Raw genomic sequence first — 20664 nt, forward strand, 5'->3', positions numbered from 1 at the left:
GGAATCAGGAAATATTCATTTTCTTTATTAGCGGGCACACTGTTAGCCCCAGTGCCGCTTTCTTCCTCCTATGACCCTGCTCCTGCCTTATATGACCTGCCCCTCTGCCGCCGCCCTGCCCACCCCCAAAGCCACAGTCAACTACATCCAGACTATAACACGCATCCTCCACTTTCCTACAACATTTTGGAGAAAAAAAGTGTTTCTTATAATACGAAAAATATGGTAGGCATGCAAATAATTGAAAGTTGAATAATATGATTCCTGAATATCTGCGATCCAAAATCTTATTCCAGAGAAATCTAAATTTTTTCTCAATATGTAATAGCAAATAGCTCTGTAAGTGACAAAGTATTGGAATCAGGGTTTCTTTTTCAAAATTATGGTGAAACCTACATTTTTTTCTCAATATGTAAATGAGCTGTTAAGATCTATGGGTCGGACATAGATCTCCCTGGGAATATGCCTCCAGAGCTTATTGTAAATGAAAGGGAACATCACCAATGGGAGACATGTAATGACTGATAGTCTGCTCTCTGGATCTATTGATCGTATGCTTTCCTGATGTACATGTCTCACATTGGTAATGCCCTCTTTCACTTATCAAAGCTACAGGAAGTAGCCCTGTAAGTGACAAGGCATTGAAATCAGCGTTTCTTTCTCTAAATTATGGTGAAATCTATATTTTTTTTCTCAATATGTAAATGAGCTGTTAAGATCTATGGGTCAGACATAGATCTCCCTGAGAATAAGCCTCCAGAGCTTATTGTAAATGAAAGGGAACGTTACCAATGGGAGACATGTAATGACTGATAGTCTGCTGTCTGGATCTATTGATCGTATGCTTTCCTGATGTACATGTCTCACATTGGTAATGCCCTCTTTCACTTATCAAAGCTACAGGAAGTAGCCCTGTAAGTGACAAAGCATTGGAATCAGGGTTTCTTTCTCTAAATTATGGTGATATCACATTAGGTGTTGGTGACAAATTTGTATGTAAAATTAAGAAACTTTCTAGTTAAACATTTCCCACCAAGTTGCTGATGTAGAGCCTGTTTAACTTCTTCACTAGCTGGTTAATCTGATGCTTTTAAAATTAAAATTTTAAATCAATTTTTATCATGGTTTAATTTGTCTGTTTATTTTAAAAACTGCATCAGTTGTAATATGGTTCTTAAACAGTTTTTACTGATGAAACACATTCTAAAAATAAGCTACATTGGAGCCAACAAAACATTTTAGGGCAGGTTTAATTATACCTTATTGTAAAAGTTGTTTGAGTTGTCATTTTAAAATGCTGTGATGGTCAGAATGAGCCTGAAATATTAGATGTGGTTAATGAGTGATATGGGGGCGGTGCTTTTTTTGTAAAAAAAATATTTGCCGGTAGGCATTTCTGAGGTGAGGGAGGAGCGAGGTGGTGCTGTCAGTCGCCGGTATCCGAGATTGAGAAGCGTGGGGGGGGACCTGTCAGCCGGAGGTCAAGATTCTGGAGCGGGAAGGGTGCCGTCATGCTGTCGAGCAGCACGGTTTACCTGTTGAGGCACTGGGCGGCGGAAAACGGCAGTCTTCATACAGCTCCGCCCCCTGGCCGCATTGCCGCCCCCCTGAAAATAGTGCCACCTGAGCGAACTGCTCAACTTGTCCAATGGACGGTGCGGCCCTCCATTCTCCATCCCATTGGTCTCTCCATCCTCCATCCCCCTGCTCCTTCCATCCTCGATCCCCCTGGTCTCTCCATCTTCCATCCCCCTGCTCCTTCCATCCTCGATCCCCTGATCTCTCCATCTTCCATCCCCCTGCTCCTTCCATCCTCAATCCCCCTGATCAATCCATCCTCCATCCCCCTCGTCTCTTAATTTTTCATAACCCTGATCTCACTCTATCCCCCCTGCATCCTTCTTCCCCCTGCACAGCCTGCCGCCCTCTGCATCCCTCTCTCACATACCCTGCACTCCTCCATCTTCTCCAGCTTCTTTCCCGCTGGGCAAAACTCCATGTCTCCGCCCACCCGAGTCACATGTATGTGACATCATCGTAGGTCCTGCAGCTCCAGTAGCTGCTCTGCTTGTGCCTCCGCTCCACACATGGCTAATTTGTATAGTTTCAAAATTAGCCATGTGGACAGAGCCAGAGGTGCTGGCCCTCAGCGCTCTTCAAATTTTCCGGTACGCCATACCGGCACGTACCGCCGCAAAAAAAGCACTGTATTAATGTAGCACCCCAGGGTTGCCACAGTAACAACACAAAGGGTTAACTCCCCACACAACACTAGCCCCTCCTGGCCAGAAGGGGAGACCAAGCTGCTTCCCTGTATATTCTGGTGTGGAGAGGAAGTGGTCAGTTCAGTTTTGTTTGTTCAGTCAGTGCAGAGGACTGAGGAAGAAGGATCTGCAGGTTGGAGCTGGCTCTAGCTCACCACAGCATCCGCTGACCAATTCCAGACCTAAGCCAAGGGTCTGAGGAAAGGAGACAGATTAATCAGAGGAACATACCTGGGAGAAAGAGTATTGCTGAACTCACCCCAGTGGAGTGCACAGAACAGATGCCGGATCCGAGGCTGAGCAGATTACACACAGCACAGCTAACACTGGAGAAGTGAAGATTCCAGATCTTTCACCTGTACCACAGACACAGCAACACACAGGAGAGTTCAGGAACATACAAGTAAGGACTCGAGTTGCCTGTCAGGTCGGTACCCGGGAGGAACAGGGCTGGCTGCCTAGTTTATACAGCAGCAGGGCCACACAAGCACAGTGCAGAAAAGGGAGCCAAAAACGACCCGGCTGGGTGGGAGAAACCCTGAACCCTTCACAGACTCTGTGGACAGTACTCTGCTGAATACCATCATCAGTAAAGGACAAAGAAACTGCAAAACCGTGAGTCTGCTTGCTATTGTGTTCGTGTCCTGTACCTCCCCATAGACTTTCACACTGCCCCGGGGAGAAGGCTCTACCCATGGGGAGCTGTCCCATCTCAAGCTGCCATCCATCACCCCGGAGGTTCTGCAGCAGCGGTGGTCATCTCTGATCACATTCCACGGGTAGCGTCACGAACATAACCCCCTTTTTATTGTGGAACTAGGGATCACAGACCGGGTCACGACACTGTGATCCCCTTTCCAGAAGTGACCCCTTGGCCCGGTTCTGAGTATTCCCTAAACCCCTGGCGACACATTTGTACGTGACATCATCGCAGGTCCTGCAGCTCCAGTAGCTGCTCTGCTTGTGCCTCCGCTCCACACATGGCTAATTTGTATAGTTTACAAATTAGCCATGTGGACAGAGCCAGAGGTGCTGGCCCTCAGTGCTCTTCAGATTTTCTGGTACGCCAAACCGGCACGTACCGCCGCAAAAAAAGCACTGTATCGGGGTAAGAAAATGTTAAAGAACTTAATACAGCAATAGGGAAAAACAGAACAAACTCCTATGTACCTTACTGCGAATATGTAAGGATTTAAAAATTGAAAACAAACTATTGAAAAAAGTCCTGAAATGAAATATTTTTCTATGACTTCTACAAAATAACTCAAAGCCAACGTCTGTACTTTCACGGAAAGTTTCCATATATAACTTATGTCAAGGAAATGCTCCCAAATCACATTCTTCAGACATTCAGCTATAGTATACAATACCTATACAAATCCATAAAAGGAAACCCTTATTGCAATTCCGTTGCGCGGAGACTTTCCAGGAGTCATAACCTTGACTTGAAATTTCACAAACCAGACCTTGTACTAAAAGGTCAATAAACAGAACTTACCATGTAGGTGGCAAAATCTCCGATGACACTTAGACTGATTCTTAGTTTATGAGTATTTTGGCAAATAACCATTGGCACTGTTATGTAGCAACCAGGGCCGGAGGAATCTGCACTCACTTTTATTGACACCAGAAGAATCTTCATCTCAAGTTTACCTCTATAGGACTATGCAGATGTTTCCACAAGGCAAAGGTGGACCATAATGAAGAAATGAGGATCCCTTCTGGATAATGGTACCCCTATATCCAAAACCACCTGACTCAGGTTGACTTGGTACTTATTTGTACCCATGCTCTGACCATTGACCTTGGGTTTATTATTATTTTTATTATTTATTATTATAGCGCCATCAATTCCATGGCGCTTTACATGTGAAAGGGGTGTACATAATAGGGACAAGTACAATAACCATAAACAATACAAGAAACAGACAGGTACAGGAGGAGAGAGGTCCCTGCCCGCGAGGGCTACAAGGGATAGGTGAGGATACAGTAGGTTAGGGTAGAGTTGATTGTGCGGCGCTATATCAGACTGAGGGTTACGGCAGGTTGTAGGCTTGTCGGAAGAAGTGGGTCTTCAGGTTCCTTTTGAAGCTTGTCAAGGTAGGCGAGAGTCTGATGTGTTGAGGTAGAGCATTCCAGAGAATGGGGGAGGCACGGGAGAAATCTTGGATGCGGTGGTGGGAAGAGGAGATGAGAGGGGAGTAGAGAAGGAGGTCTTGTGAGGATCGAAGGTTACGTGCAGGTAAGTACCGGGAGACTAGGTCACAGATGTAGGGAAGACACAGGTTGTGGATGGCTTTGTATGTCATGGTTAGTGTTTTGAACTGGGTTTATCCTTTACACCTTTTTGTGAAATGTCTATAGAGTTGAGGTCCATGATGAATTTTAAAGGCAATCTGTCTGCAGGTTTTTGCTATGTATTCTGAGAGCACTATTAAGTAGGGGCAGAGATTCTGATTCCAGTGATTTATCATTTATTAGGCCGTTTCAATAAAATTCCTGTTTCATCAGTAGGAGATTATCACTACAGGACTAAGGGGTACTTTGCACGCAGCGACATCGCTACTGTGTTATCGTCGGGGTCAAATCGAAAGTGACGCACATCCGGCGCCAGTAACGACATCGCAACGTGTAAAGCCTAGATGCGCCAATAAACAATCACAAAAGCATTGAAAATCGGTGACCTGTGTAGCGTCGGTCATTTTCATAATGTCGCACCAATAGGAGATACGATGTTGTTCCTCGTTCTTACGGCAGCACACATCGCTGTGTGTGAAGCCGCAGGAGCGAGGACCATCTCCTTACCTGCCTCCACCGGCTATGCGGAAGGAAGGAGGTGGGCGGGATGTTTACGTCCTGCTCATCTCCGCCCCTCCGCTTCTATTGGCCGCCTGCTGTGTGACATCGCTGTGACGCCGCATGACCTGCCCCCTTAGGAAGGAGGCGGGTCGCCGGCCAGAGCGACGTCGCAGGGCAGGTAAGTGCGTGTGAAGCTGCCGTAGCGATAATGTTCGCTACGGCAGCTATCACAAGATATCGCATGTGCAACGGGGGTGAGTACTATCGCGCTCAGCATCACTAGCCGATGCTAGCGATGTTGCAACGTGCAAAGTATCCCTTAGTGCCTCTTTCTACCTACTCAACTCAACTGTTCTGAGTAACCCTGCCCCCATCACTGATTACCAGCTTTCTGTCAATATACAGTGTACACAGAAAGCTGCCAATCAGTGGTGTGATCAGGGTTATACTTGGCTCAGTATTCTGAGATCTGCTCTGAGTAACCCCGCCCCCACCACTGATTAGCAGCTTTCTGTCAATATACAGTGTACACAGAAAAAAAAAAAAAAACAAGAACAAAAAAGTGAGCTTTTATTTAGTAACAGCAGGGTATATGGTCATAATTTTTCTTTGTTTTTTTCTTTGTCTTATGGCCAGTGTGAACATGAGCTTACAAGCTCCATGTATACCATCTCATACTCCGGCTCACTTTTCTGTTTTTATGTAGTTTTTTTGTATTCAGTACAAATAGGGTGTGGCCCTCCCTCTTAGTGAGCTGGACAATTCATTTTGTGCATCCCCTGACTGTGTGTCCTGTTGGGACCCGGTCACTCTCAGCCCTTATTCACATTGAGGCCTATTTTAGACCCATGGTGAGGTTTTAATAATAGAGAGTGTAGGTACTGTCCCGACTGGGTGCTCCTTGTCGTTGGTGGGATGGCTTTATGCTTTTTTTGATCAAAAACAGTGTTTACTAAGTACCCTATGTTTAAATGCACTATGTTTTTTTTTAGTTACAGTAGGGTATATGTTCATAATTTTTTCCTTGGTTTTTCAGTGTACACAGAAAGCTGCCATCGGTGGGAGGGCAGGGTTATACTGGGCTCAGTATTCTGAGATCTGCTCTAAGTAACTGTACCACTGATTAGCAGATTTCTGTCAATATACAATGTACACAGAAAGCTGCCAATCAGTGGTGTGGGGGTTATACTGGGCTCAGTATTCTGAGATCTACAGCAGAAAAAACATTGACGGTATCAAAATGACACCCTATAGACCAGTAAGTGGCACATCCCTGAAATCAGGCTCTCTACCCCTACGTCATACTGCTCTCAGATTACATAGCAAAAACCTTCTGACAGATTCCCATTAAAATAAAGGATGTGGACACCCTCTAGACTGTGAACCCTCGAGGGCAGGGTCCTCTTTCCTCCTGTAGACTGTGAGCCCTCGGGGGCAGGATCCTCTCTCCTCCTGTAGTCTGTGACCCCTTGGGAGCAGGGTCCTCTCTCCTCCTGTAGACTGTGAGCCCTCAAAGGCAGGGGTCCTCTCTCCTCCTGTAGTCTGTAAGCCCTCAAGGGCAGGGTCCTCTCTCCTCCTGCAGACTGTGAACCCTCGGGGGCAGGGTCCTCTCTCCTCCTGTAGACTGTGTGCCCTCAGGGCAGGGTCCTCTCTCCTCCTGTAAACTGTGAGCCCTTGGGGGCAGGATCCTCTCTCCTCCTGTAGACTGTGAGCCCTCAGGGGCAGGATCATCTCTCCTCCTGTAGACTGTGAGCCCTCGGGGGCAGGATTCTCTCTCCTCCTGTAGTCTGTAAGCCCTCAAGGGCAGGGTCCTCTCTCCTCCTGTAGACTGTGAGCCCTCGGGGGCAGGGTCCTCTCTCCTCCTGTAGACTGTGAGCCCTCAGGGGCAGGATCATCTCTCCTCCTGTAGACTGTGAGCCCTCGGGGACAGGGTCCGATCTCCTTCTGTAGACTGTGAGCCCTCGCGGGCAGGGTGCTCTCTCCTCCTATACTTGTCTGTTTTTGTATTGTTCATGATTATTATACTTGTTGTTTATGTATACCCTTTTCACTTGTAAAGCGCCATGGAATAAATGACGCTATAATAATAAATAATAATAAGGAATAGAAACTGACCACATGGCAGTCAAATAATCAACCTCTATGGTACATATGCTATTGCTTAGGATTATAGTTTAGCCAAGAAGATTTGGAATTATACTTGGCCAAATCGTTTGAAATTCTGCTCTGCTTGGCTGGCCCTCAGCTTTTATACTGGCTGAAATAGTCCAACCTTATTGGTTGGGCTAGACCATGTGATGAGATAGGTTCAGTGCATTACGGGGAAGTCTGCGTGGCTGAAACTGAGTGAAATGGCGCTGGATTTTTTTTGGAGGGGGGCATTCCTCGTAAATCAAATCAAAGATTGTTTGAATTCTCGGAAACCCGCGAAAATCAGGAAATTCAACTCGAAGCGGATCCTGTTTGGATTAATTTGGAATCTAAACTCTCATGTAAATAACAAGCTCTGTTTTCTTGTAGTATTACGATTAGCTAATCTTCATTATGGAGAAATCACTATGTTACAGTCCATTACACTCGCCCTCCTATTCAATTTTCCAGATCACTCTTCTTTATTTAGTACCTATCGGCCATGTAGTGGCCATTAACATTATCTCTTTATAAGACACATTGGAGTTTGCTGTGAGTCAGACCATTCAGCTGCTGCTTTAAATTACATTTTATCGTCATAAAGGCTTCCCAAACAAGTCAGCGTCTCTTCAGAGCCTCGCACATCCTTGTTACGGCAGATGGTTAATCCTCATTCAATTGAAGCAGGCATGACACAAGCATTCTCTTTGCAGTTCATTGAATTCTTGAGTCCGACACCATTTATCTGTTGTGCCTGGAGTGCTTCTTTAAAGACGACCTGTCAGCTCTCTTGACGTATCTGTTTTTAGCAAATTCTTGCATTCCCTTTCTTATAACAATTTAAAAGTCTTTCTTATTAGAACTTTTAATTGACTCGTTCCTCTGTTTTTCCTACTCATATATAAGATTCCAATATTTGATGGCGGCATTGAAGTACCATGATCCTCAAGAGGTGTCTGTTAGATGTTCATAGACCACCAACAATGCATTTGCAGGATGCTTATGGGCGGCCATGGCAGCCAGGAGCTTTGGGAAGAGACCCCTGTAACTGTGGGGGTGGTCTGGGTTGGTTGCCATGGGAGAGTGGGTCAGTCCTTCGATGGTCCGTGCCTCGGCCACTTCCACAGAGCGAGGGGGAAGCGATTGGTTGCGGTGATCCTGGCTGGGTGTGTGCAAGCCATACTTGTGACTAGGCCATGGTGTAGACCATGATTCTTCTGCTGGTTTCTTTCTGAACAGTCTGTTACTTAACACTTTTTTTTATATATATATATATATATATATATATATATATATATATATATATATATATATATATATACCATATTTTATGGATTATAAGATGCACTTTTCCTCCCAAAAATTTGTGAGGAAAATGAAGGGTGCGTCTTATAAGCCAAATGTAGCTTACCGGTGGCTGGTGGAGAATGGTCACAGGAGGCAGGGGCAATGCTGCTGTCTGTGAGCTTTGGGCAGTGCACTGTGCTGCAGGTAGTGAGGCACAGGCCATCATAAAAATGTCAGCGGTGCAGGCTTCAAATAATGGCGCTTGGATTCGACGCATGTGTCGCGGGCGGAGGAGGGGACGCTGCGCTCACCCACTGCTCGGGTCCGGCTGCTGCTGCTCGGTGGTGGCTAGAGCGGTGGGCCGGATCCCGGGGACTCAAGCGGCGTTCCTCGCCCGTGAGTGAAAGGGGGTGGTGTGGTTTGGGGATATTGTCCGTGACGCCACCCACGGTTGTGGTGAGGTTGTGACACCACCGCTGCTCTGGACGGGGATCCCGGGAGCGATGACAGGGAGCAGCTTGGATGTTGGTTCTCCCCTCCGTGGGTAGGGGGGTTTGGTTGTCCCAGGGCCCCGGTGAGGGTTAGGGATGACAGGCGGGTTACGGGGCCTGGTGAGGTGCAGGGTCGCGGGGGCAGCGCTGTGCCGCACGGCACGGTGGTACTCACTCAGCCAATGAATAATGCAAAGTCTCCGGTAAAACAAACGGCTGGATGGACGGGTCCCACAGACGGCTGCGGTTGTTCTCCTCCCGGTAGGTTGATGGTGACTGCCTTTCCCTGTACCTGTGTTGTGTTTACGGTTCCAATGGCTTCCCACCGGTAACCCACTCCCCAGCTTGGATGGATGCTGAGGGAGCCCCTTTTTGCCCGCAGGCTCTGGCCCTGGGAACTGTAGCCTTGGCGGTGACTGTGTTTCCCTTCACGGTGTGAACTGTTGCCTTCAATCGGGTCTTGACTGCTGGGAAACCCCGGAGGTTCCCTTCGCTAACGGATTTGAACAGTTTTACGGCGACTCCTAGCCTGGTCGGGGTCCGTAGGCCATGCCGAATGGTGCTGGCTTCACTCCCCGCCTTTTCCCGCCTCCAGGACTGTGAACTCCTTGGTGGGTGGGACCAACCGCCTGGCCCACCCCCTGGTGTGGACATAAGCCCCTGGAGGAAGGCAACAAGGATTTGTGTTTGACCTAGGTGTGCCTAGCCGGAGTGTGGGGTGTGTTGTTGCAGTTCCTGTGACGACCTGGCTTGTCCAGGGCGCCACACATGCGCAGATTGAGCTCTAAGTTCAAGATCTCATCTGCGCATGCGCCACCTCCGGCCCATTGATCTCCCAGCGGCGGACTTAAGGAAAATAGCACCCGGAGGTGGCGTGTGCACAGATGAGATCTCGGCTTGTCATAGAGCCGATAGCTTAATCTGTGCACTCGCCGACCACGGGTGCCAATTCTTTAAAACTTGCACCTCCATTAGTTTCTGGATGTTCCAGCTTCACAGTGGCCACAGCAAGCATCGGGGACACCTAACGCACCGCCCGCAGCATCATATTACTCCACAATGTGAGCATGCATACTAAAGGAGGCTTTACACGGTGGCGATATCGCTAGCAATTTCTAGCGATAGCGACCGTGTAAGTACCCGCCCCCGTCGTGCATGCGATTGTTTGTGATCGCTGCCATAGCGAACATTATCGCTACGCAGCGTCACACATACTTACCTGGTCGGCGGCGTCGCTGTGACTGCCGAACAATCCCTCCTTGAAGGGGGAGGGACGTTCGGCATCACAGCGACGTCACCGCAACGTCACTAAGCGGCCGGCCAATCAAAGCAGAGGGGCGGAGATGAGCAGGACATAACATCCCGCCCACCTCCTTACTTCCTCATTGGGGCCGGCGGCAGGTAAGGAGATGTTCCTCACTCATGCGGTGTCACACATAGCGATGTGTGCTGCCGCATGAGCGATGAACCACAACGCTAAACAACCCTTACCGATTTTTGACTTTGGGACAACCTCTCCATGGTGAACGATTTTCACCATTTTTGAGGTCGCCTAAGGTTGCTGGTAAGTATTACACGCTGCGATATCGTTAATGACGCTGGATGTGCATCACTAACAACTTGACCCCGGCGACCAAACATTAACGATATCGTAGCGTGTAAAGCCCCCTTTAGTGTCGTTGTGAAGACTCACATGGTTTCTGTACTTGTTTGAGTCCTTTGTGGAAAATCTGCATTTTTCACAGTTAAACTTTTCTCCTATTTGTTGTTGCATCAAATTAATCATTATGGATTCTCTTCCACCATTTATTGCTTTCTGACAAAAAAAATGCTCCTTGTGTTACATACGGTACTTATTGTTTTGTGAGGATTGGTTTATGGGGAAAGAGGCTACGCTAAAGGAGGAATCCACTGGCGTAACAAACAAGTATCAGTAACACGTAGGCTTCACAAAGCGACTGATGGTGGCAAAGCTTCAAGTTCATGGGTTTTATAGATTCAATGAAGTTCAAGAAAATTCCGTTTTCATATTCCAAAAACGTATAATCGTTTTCTTGAGTTTAAATTGTTAAGTGTTCTTCAAAGACCTCATCTGCAGCCATGGCAGAAGCCCCGGGACCATGTGCTCCTCATTGTGAGCCCCGGTGTGTTCGAAAATCAAGCATTCCGCTCACGTCCGCCAGGCGACGATCCGGGCGGACGTGAGCGGAATGCTTGATTTTCGGACACACCGGGGCTCACAATGAGGAGCACGCGGTCCCGGGGCTCCCGCCATGGCTGCAGATGAGGTCTTTGAAGACCACTTAACAATTTAATCTCAAGAAAACAATTATACGTTTTTGGAATATGAAATCGGAATTTTCTTGCACTTCATTGAATCCATAAAACCCATGAACTTGAAGCTTTGACATCATATTACTCCACCATCGCCACTGCCTCCTGTAGCCCTGCTCCATCACCGCTGCCGCCCCCCCCAGTAAGATGTGACGCCCTGGGCAAGCCAGGGGTCACAGGTCATCACACCACCACACCCTACATCCCAGTTAGGAACACCAAAGCTACCAAAATCCTTGTTGCCTTCCTCCAGGGGCTGATGTTCACACCAGGGGGTGGGCCAGGCGGTTGGCTCCACCCACCGAGGAGTACACAGCTCTGGAGGCAGGAAGAACCAGGCAGATTAGCTCAGGGGAGTGAAGGAGAAGGAAGTGGTAAAGGAGCTAAGTGAAAGTGAAGTAGTAGTGGAGCAAGGAAGAAAAGGAACAAAAGTGTACATAGAAAGGCCTGAAGTGAGTCCAGCTAAGTGCAGGACAGGTCAGCAAGGTCAGCAACAGCGGTGATCGTCTGGAGGGGGACTGCTCGGAGGTTGCTGGAAGGACCACGTATGGGTAGTGGCCCGGCGGTCTGGAGCAGTATACGAAGGACAGTCAGCACCAAGGCAGGGGCCTCTCGGACCCTGGCAAGGCTAGGAGTCGCCGTAATTTGCCGAATCCGTCAGTGAAGGGGACGTCGATCCCCCAACAACCAAGTCCCGATTGAAGACAACCGTCCAACCATTAGAGAGGAACACCGCCACCGCCAGGGCACCAGTTCCTCAGGGCCAGCGTCTGCGGGCAAAGTAGGGCTCCTCCGGCCTATATCCAAGTCGGGGAGCGGGTTACCGGTGGGAACCCATCGCTACCAACTCAAGAACACTAGGTGCAGGTCAAAGGGACATCACCGTTACCTACTGGGAGAGCAAGTGCAGCCGTTCGTGGGAACCGTCTTTCCAGCCGTGTGGTTTACCGTAAAACTGTGTCAACGTCTCAGGCTGAGTGAGTACCACAGTGCCGCAAGGCACAGCGCTGCCCCCGCGTCCCTGCGCCCACCAGGCCCTGCACCCTTCCACACCATCACTGGGCCCCGGGATCACCAACCCCTACCCACGGAGGGGCAACACAACACCTGGCTGCTCCGCATCACCACTCCCGGGATCCCCATATTGAGCAGTGGTGGTGCTACAAATCACCACAACCGTGGGTGGCGTCACGGACAATAAACAACCCCCACACCCAAAAACAACCCCCTTTCACTCACGGGCGAGGAGCGCCGCTAGAGTCCCCGGGATCCGGCCCACCGCTCGAGCCACCGAGCAGCAGCAGGCCGCAGCAGCCGCGGCGGCCGGACCCGAGCAGCAGTGGGAGAGCGCGGCGTCCCCTCCTCCGCCCGCGACAACTTGGCATCACGAACAGGATCTTACCGCTCTGCCGTTGGGTAGAGGTGCGCCTTGTGACCGCCGGAGGTATCCGGCTGAAAATTTCCAGAAGTCGCCATCTTTGGCGCGAAAAGTTCCCGCTCGAGCGTCTTCTCGAGTAGCAGAGGCGCGAAGGCCAAGACTCCGCCCCAATAGAGGAGTGGCCGAAAAGAAGCTAAGGGGGACGCGATGGCGGCTGGCTGCATGTGAAAGCAGCTATAAAAGCAGGGACGCCAGGACCCTGCAGTCACTCCGTTCCTGGAAGAAGAAGTCACCATGTGGATGCCGTCCCGAAACACCGTGGCCCCCGCGCCGGGAACCGCAGCGTGGGTGGAAATCCGGACCGCGCAGCTCCACCTAAGGCTGCAGGTCAAGATGCAGCTCCTCTTGGAGGAGTGGGAGACCGACATGGCGGACGTTATAGCCACCGTGCGGAGACACGAGGAGGAGGCGGAGGAAGGGAGGGTGAGTGACCCACGCCCCTATGTCCCCGGGGGATCGGTCGCTGCAGCTGAGGGACCCGGTCCAAGCCCTCTCCCCCCGTTGCCTCTATCGCCACCCGTCTCGGAGGCCGTGACCCCGCCACTAGGCCCGCTGCCACCGCAACCGGTAGCGATACCCAGCATGCCGGCCCCGGCGGGCCGACCTGTAGCCGGAGCCCGTAGCAAGCCGGAGGTGTTGCCGTGGAAGGCCCCGAAGTCTGCACCGGAGGCAGCCCCTGAAAAGTTCCCCGAGCCGGAGCCGATGACCCGTTCCGAGCCGAAGGCCAAGCCGCGGAAAGCCCCTGTGCCCATCCCCCACACCTCGGCTGAGGTAGCGCCGGGTTGTTGCTGTAAGGCAGCGCCCAAGGCCAAGACACCGCGGGACATGCCGCCCAGACTCCTGACAGTGGGCAACGTCCAGGATGTCCCGCGGGGCCGGACCCGTGCGCCGGAGCTCACAGCAGCACCGTATTGGGACAGGGAGCCGGTACCGCTGGGCCTGGAGATCGGAGAGAGAGAGAGGAAGAAGGCCGAGCTGGTGGCCCGAGCTATCAGGGAGAAGGAGAATCCCCGCCAGGCCACGTTCCGTGTCCGGGGTCCGCTGTACAAGGGGCAGGTGAGGCGGTTTGATGTCCGCCGGGGCTACGGGTTTATCTATGAACCGAGCCTGGAGGCCGAAGTGTTTGTAGCCCGGCGGGATGTGAATGCCCACCTGCCTGAGGAGCATCCCGGCCGCAACCTAATGCCGGGAGACATTGTTCAGTATACCCGGCACTGTGGAGAGAGGGGGTGGTTTGCCCTGGATGTGAAACTGCGGGGCAGCCAGGAGAGCAGAGTGAGTCCTGCACCCCCTCCCGCGGATGAAGCCGAAGAACAGGAGTAGGGCAGCGGAGCACCGTTGTCCAGTCCCCGTTGGGACCACCTTTGTGTTTGTTTGAAAGTTGGAAAAAGTTTAAGTTTTGCAAAAGAATGAAAATGACTAACTGATGAAGTCACCTGATTCTTTGTGATTGAACCGGCCGGAGCCGGCACCGTTGTCCCCGTGGGGACCGTTCAAAAAGTTGCATGGGAACTATCCATGGACCAGCCCGTGAACTTGCAGGGCAACCACAAACGTTAGTGGCATGTAAATATGTTGTTTTACAGTACCGTTTTCCGCATTGCCGCCTCCGGAGAGGCAGGTTGGAGGGAGGGCCCTCAGCAGAGCAGGCTGGGGCCCAGCCACCAAAGGAACCGGTGGCTACCCTCTGGAGGGGAAGGACAGATCCCGCTCGGGTAACTTGTGCTGGACTGTGGGTCAAGGGGTGCTGCCTGGGCTTTAGGGGCAGCATCAGGGCCAGGTTGCATGGGTGGGAGAGAGCGGAAACCGTACCCGTAAAACCGTTTAGTAACGTTTAAGAAATGTGCCTCCCGTTGTGGGATGATGTTATGTTTTACATGTTATTTTTATACCTTACAGAAAATAAAACCGGCGTTGGACGGGCAGCCCGCGGACGGTCTGCATTTTGCTAAGGGGGAATGTGACGCCCTGGGCAAGCCAGGGGTCACAGGTCATCCCACCACCACACCCTACATCCCAGTTAGGAACACCAAAGCTACCAAAATCCTTGTTGCCTTCCTCCAGGGGCTGATGTTCACACCAGGGGGTGGGCCAGGCGGTTGGCTCCGCCCACCGAGGAGTACACAGCTCTGGAGGCAGGAAGAACCAGGAAGATTAGCTCAGGGGAGTGAAGGAGAAGGAAGTGGTAAAGGAGCTAAGTGAAAGTGAAGTAGTAGTGGAGCAAGGAAGAAAAGGAACAAAAGTGTACGTAGAAAGGCCTGAAGTGAGTCCAGCTAAGTGCAGGACAGGTCAGCAAGGTCAGCAACAGCGGTGATCGTCTGGAGGGGGACTGCTTGGAGGTTGCTGGAAGGACCGCGTATGGGTAGTGGCCCGGCGGTCTGGAGCAGTATACGAAGGACAGTCAGCACCAAGGCAGGGGCCTCTCGGACCCCGGCAAGACTAGGAGTCGCCGTAATTTGCCGAATCCGTCAGTGAAGGGGACGTCGATCCCCCAACAACCAAGTCCCGATTGAAGACAACCGTCCAACCATTAGAGAGGAACACCGCCACCGCCAGGGCACCAGTTCCTCAGGGCCAGCGTCTGCGGGCAAAGTAGGGCTCCTCCGGCCTATATCCAAGTCGGGGAGCGGGTTACCGGTGGGAACCCATCGCTACCAACTCAAGAACACTAGGTGCAGGTCAAAGGGACATCACCGTTACCTACTGGGAGAGCAAGTGCAGCCGTCCGTGGGAACCGTCTTTCCAGCCGTGTGGTTTACCGTAAAACTGTGTCAACGTCTCAGGCTGACTGAGTACCACAGTGCCGCAAGGCACAGCGCTGCCCCCGCGTCCCTGCGCCCACCAGGTCCTGCACCCTTCCACACCATCACTGGGCCCCGGGATCACCAACCCCTACCCACGGAGGGGCAACACAACACCTGGCTGCTCCGCATCACCACTCCCGGGATCCCCATATTGAGCAGCGGTGGTGCTACAAATCACCACAACCGTGGGTGGAGTCACGGACAATAAACAACCCCCACACCCAAAAACAACCCCCTTTCACTCACGGGCGAGGACCGCCGCTAGAGTCCCCGGGATCCGGCCCACCGCTCGAGCCACCGAGCAGCAGCAGGCCGCAGCAGCCGCGGCGGCCGGACCCGAGCAGCAGTGGGAGAGCGCGGCGTCCCCTCCTCCGCCCGCGACAAAGACACCACTGGATTACAAGACTGATCCCATATTTTTTTTTACCTTTTTTTTTGTAAATATGGGGTGCGTCTTATAATCCAGTGCATCTTATAAAATGAAAAATACGGTATGTATGGATAATTAATAAGTATGAGGCACAGGAGATAGGTTGATACTGTCTGTCAGAGAAGGCGCTTGAACCTTGATATGACAGTGTGGTGGAAGTGAATGGACATAGTGTGGGAACCTCTTGATCTTGGTAGTAATGGTAATGGAGACTTTGACTATCACTACTGTGAGGGGAACGGGAGCTGGATGTGGCTCTCAAGGCCAGAAAGGTTGGGGACCAATGGTCATTGGTTCCCAAACCTCAGTCCTTATGGCCCCCAATAGGTCATGTTTTAAGGATTTCCTTAACATTGAACAGGTGATGGAATCATTATCAAAGCATCACCTGTGCGATACTAAGGAAATCCTGAAAACATGACCTGTTGGGGGCCATGAAGACGGGAGTTTGGGAACCACTGATCTAGATCAATGTTGCCCAACTCCAGTCTTCAAGAGCCATCAACAGATCTTGTCGTTTTAACTATTTCCTTAGTATTGACAAGGCGATAATTCCATCAAATGTGTAATACTAAGGAATTCCTAAAACCATGATCTGTTGGTAGCTCTTGAGGACTGGAGTTGGGGACACTAGTCTGGGGCAATGGAGGGGTCGGAAATACATTCCCATTGCTTCTGAAGGACTCATCCTTAGTGACTCCTTAATAATTATTCACATTGCCAGCCCTAAATCCAGCAACTGCTATACTGTGGATAACTCTACACCAGCAGGTTTGATTGAATGACATTGTAAGTATAATCACCCCTTGTCACAGGTAACAGACAGTCATGTGTTTTTGGGCCATAGAAGATCACTGCGATTGGCGACACAGAATGCTCCCTGACTTTCCATTATTTCTGCTGTCAATATTCATTGGTATAGGTAGCTTTCCTGCTGGATTAATCTCTCCCTTTTGGACCCAGCAGGAACTTGACTTCCACCCAGATGCTGACCATCAGTATGCTCTGGGTGTTTAAATATCCCTTCCTTCCTTGGACAGCTGCTGGTGATATTTTCAGTGCATTCAAGCCGAGGTTGCAAGCAGGTGGCTTGTGGTATCGTTGCTGGAGGCTCTCCTAAACTTCTACCTGATTCATCTAATGATAAGTAGTTAATGCTCCCCCCCATGTGTCCACCTTGTGTTGTTCATAATTGTTTAGTGGAGTTGACGAAGAGATCATCCCACCCGTTCTCCATTTAGGGTCCAGCACTAGGGATACCTAGGGTCAGGTATCCGGCTCAGCGCATAGGTGCGGAACCTATGTAGGGTGGTGAGGGACCTAGGAACCAGCAGTAGGTTTGGTCAGGGGTCTTGCTAGAAGGGTTTCCCTTCCCTTTTGCCATGCGCTTGGTGCTTACCCGTACCTAGTGTGACACTCCTTTTATTAATATTGGATCAACGCATTTCATAGAACTGTAATATCCTTATGCTAGAACTATAAAGAATAAAGAAATGGCCCTGAAAGATGGCCGGATAAGTGTTTCACAAATCAACAATTATTACTCCAGGCATAATTTCATGCTGGTACTTAATTTTATGATCATACAATCATGGAATTGCTGAAAGGTAGGAATGCATATGGGGACACAATGAACATGGCATCACTATTCATCAATAACAGTGTGTAAATCAATGGAGCTGTTCTCCACCTCCCGCACCGCAATGATAAATGTGCTTTGTGAAAAAGCGGCTGGCAAGGAAAGAAAGGTACAAAGCCGTAGACCGTACAGTATTAAGGCTTTTCACGTGTACACATAAATAAACATCAGCTTTTCCATTGTCACTCGAGTACTTATTATTTTCCAGCATTTTATCCTATTCATTAATTATATTGCCCGTCCCCTGTGCAGCGCCGTAATTGATTTCTCCATTCTGCGGGAATATCGATGGCCATTGATGGCATGCTTATTATGTTGGTAGAGTCATTTGGACACTGTGATTTTGGTCGCTCTTGACATGATTAACAACAACACGGCTCGGAGTTTGATTCCATTCTCGAAAGTAATTTAATTTTCAGCACTTCTGCAGCATAAATTGTGCAGTTAAAAGGGTTATTCTCAACACGTAAAGTTATCTCCTGTCCTCAAGATAGTTGATAACTTTCTGATCGGTGGGGGTCTCACCACTGAGACAACCACCAAGTGGTATTGAAATGCCTCGTTGAGTATGAGCTGTGGTCGGATGTGCACATGAATATATGGAATATTTATTGGACTGCTGGAGATAGGGCTCAGCTATCTGTGACAGCCCAATATAGATTGAGTGGAGATGTGGCTGATGGAGCACATCAAAGCCTCTTTTCCGGGATCAGTAGGCTTCTTAGCTGTTAGACCCCCATCAATCAGCAACTTAGTGTAACACCCACACCGGCATCCCCGCACTGTCCTGCCCCCCTCCCCCAGCAGGCATGTCGGCTCTCTAACCCGTCTGGCTGTCCTGCGGTGGCTGCCCTGTCCCCGGTCCATGCCGCTGCCTCCCAGAGACTGTGCACATCTCACAGGCTTACTGGTTCTGCCCGTAGGGTGTGAGGGTGGCCACACCCATTTTCTTAAATTTTCTTAAAGGGTTAGCGTACCCTAACCCGGAAGTGCCTCTCAGGTCAGCAGGTACGTAGAGCACCTTAACCCCATGGGAGGTGCCTGGGCAATGAGTTAGTAATGTTGCTAGTTCTCAGGTTCCCTGTGCTGCTGCTAGTCTTGCATTACATGCTACTGCTGATTTGTGCTTATGTTTTAGTGCACTCATTATCCACTGCTGCTGCTGCTGCTACTACCATCTAGACTGGCTGTTTGCCCGATACCAGCTGCTACAAGTATCCATGCCGGCTGCTGCTGCCATAACGATCGATCCATCCCGGATGGATCCACTACGCTGCTTGCTGTGTTTCTACCAGAGACTGTACTCTCCGTAGCGCCAGCTGCCTGGGTACCGCAGATCCTCTGGGGCTGCCCTCTGCTGGCTGCTTACCAGCGTGTGTATCTGCTGCCACCGAAGACATGGCAATGCTCTCTTCACTTGGTTTTGTTGTCACGCTTGATGTGGGGGAATACCAGACAAAGGGGGAAAGCGGGGAGGGAAATCTGTCTCTAGGGAAGCGGAATGATAGTGACCCCTGGTAAAACCTACCTCTGGTTCCTGGCTCCCCTGATATCCCTAGATAGGTTTGGCACCTATTCGCCTATCAGGATACCTAGGCCCTGGCTGACCCTTATATAAGCCCTAGGTAGTGACCAGATGGGATGAGCACTGGTCAGTACCACTAAGACTTAAAGAACACACAGTGAAAACAAATAGGGGAATGCAAACGGACAACTTTTCTGGAAGATGAATTTGGGAGAATGACAGCAACATACAACAAATATTGTTCAACAGGAGATTTCAAGCTGACTGATTGCATGCTGGACAGCATAGGAGTAAACTCTATAACCGGCAACAAATAAAGAGGAAATGCAGTCACCATACAGAACGAAATTCTCATTGAGACTCTGTGACAAGACTTGAAAATTGCTGTTCACAGACATCTCCATCCAATCTCACTGAGCTAGAGCTCGTGCGGAAAGAAGAGTGGGCAAAAATGTGACCTCTAGATGTGCAATGCTGGTAGAGACATCCCCCAAAAGACTTGCAGCAGTAATCACAGCAAAAGGTGATCCTACAAAGTATTGACTCAGGGGGGCTGAAAACAAATGCATGTCAGAATTTTCAGATTTATATTTGTAAAATATTTAGAAAACCAAGAATTACTTCCTGTCACGATGTGGCTGAAGAATAGTGACCCGAACTAGACTGTTCCTCCCTCCTAGGTCAAGGCTAGAAAACAGAAGCGCTGATAGGGCCTTACCAGATAAATAAAAGGGCAATGTGTAATAATATACACTCACCTAATATGGTTGTGAGGGTCACAACCACCACAGATAGCATACAGATAATGGTGGCTGCCGCAGCCCCACGTGGACGAGTCTTCAAAGCAGGAGAGGAGATGGGGTTAACGCCGCTCATTCGCCAGAAAAGGAGTGTATTGTTAATATTTTAGTCCTGAGGAAGAGGTCCCATATCTTGAAACGCGTAGACCTATGGAATAAAAGATTAATTAATGAAGAATTTTACATCTTTTCTGGCGAATGTGCGGCATTAACCCCTTCTCTCCTGCATTGAAGACTCCTAGGGAAAGGCAGCAGTGTGATGGCAAAACAGATTAAGACAGACAGGGAAAAACCAAACCCAGACATATTGCAAACTCCCAGGAACAAACAGTAATAAACTAAGGAGAAAAGCAAGAGAAGTAAAAAAAAAGAACGAAAAGGTTATCAACACCACAACCAATCGCAGCAACAAAGTACTACAACTACCAGTAAGTCTGGATCACAACACCTCTTCAGACCAGTATAGAAAAGCTATAGCTGGCGTTAAAGAAAGTGTCCAGCCAGCATATATAGGAGGGGAGTGGATGTGACTGGCTCCTCCACAGAATGTGATCAAAGGAGTGGAAATGTGTAAAAGTTCATGAGCTACAAATACTTTTTCACATAAAATATGTACAAAAAAAACCCATATTCACAGAGCAATGAAAGCATTGTGTTGTAGGTAAGGAGTGTTCCACAAGGGAAGGTACATGTTCTATTATCGTACAAGGTCACGTTCTCTAT

Source organism: Anomaloglossus baeobatrachus, chromosome 9, assembly GCF_048569485.1.
Source record: "Anomaloglossus baeobatrachus isolate aAnoBae1 chromosome 9, aAnoBae1.hap1, whole genome shotgun sequence".
In the NCBI taxonomy this organism is placed as follows: Eukaryota; Metazoa; Chordata; class Amphibia; order Anura; family Aromobatidae; genus Anomaloglossus; species Anomaloglossus baeobatrachus.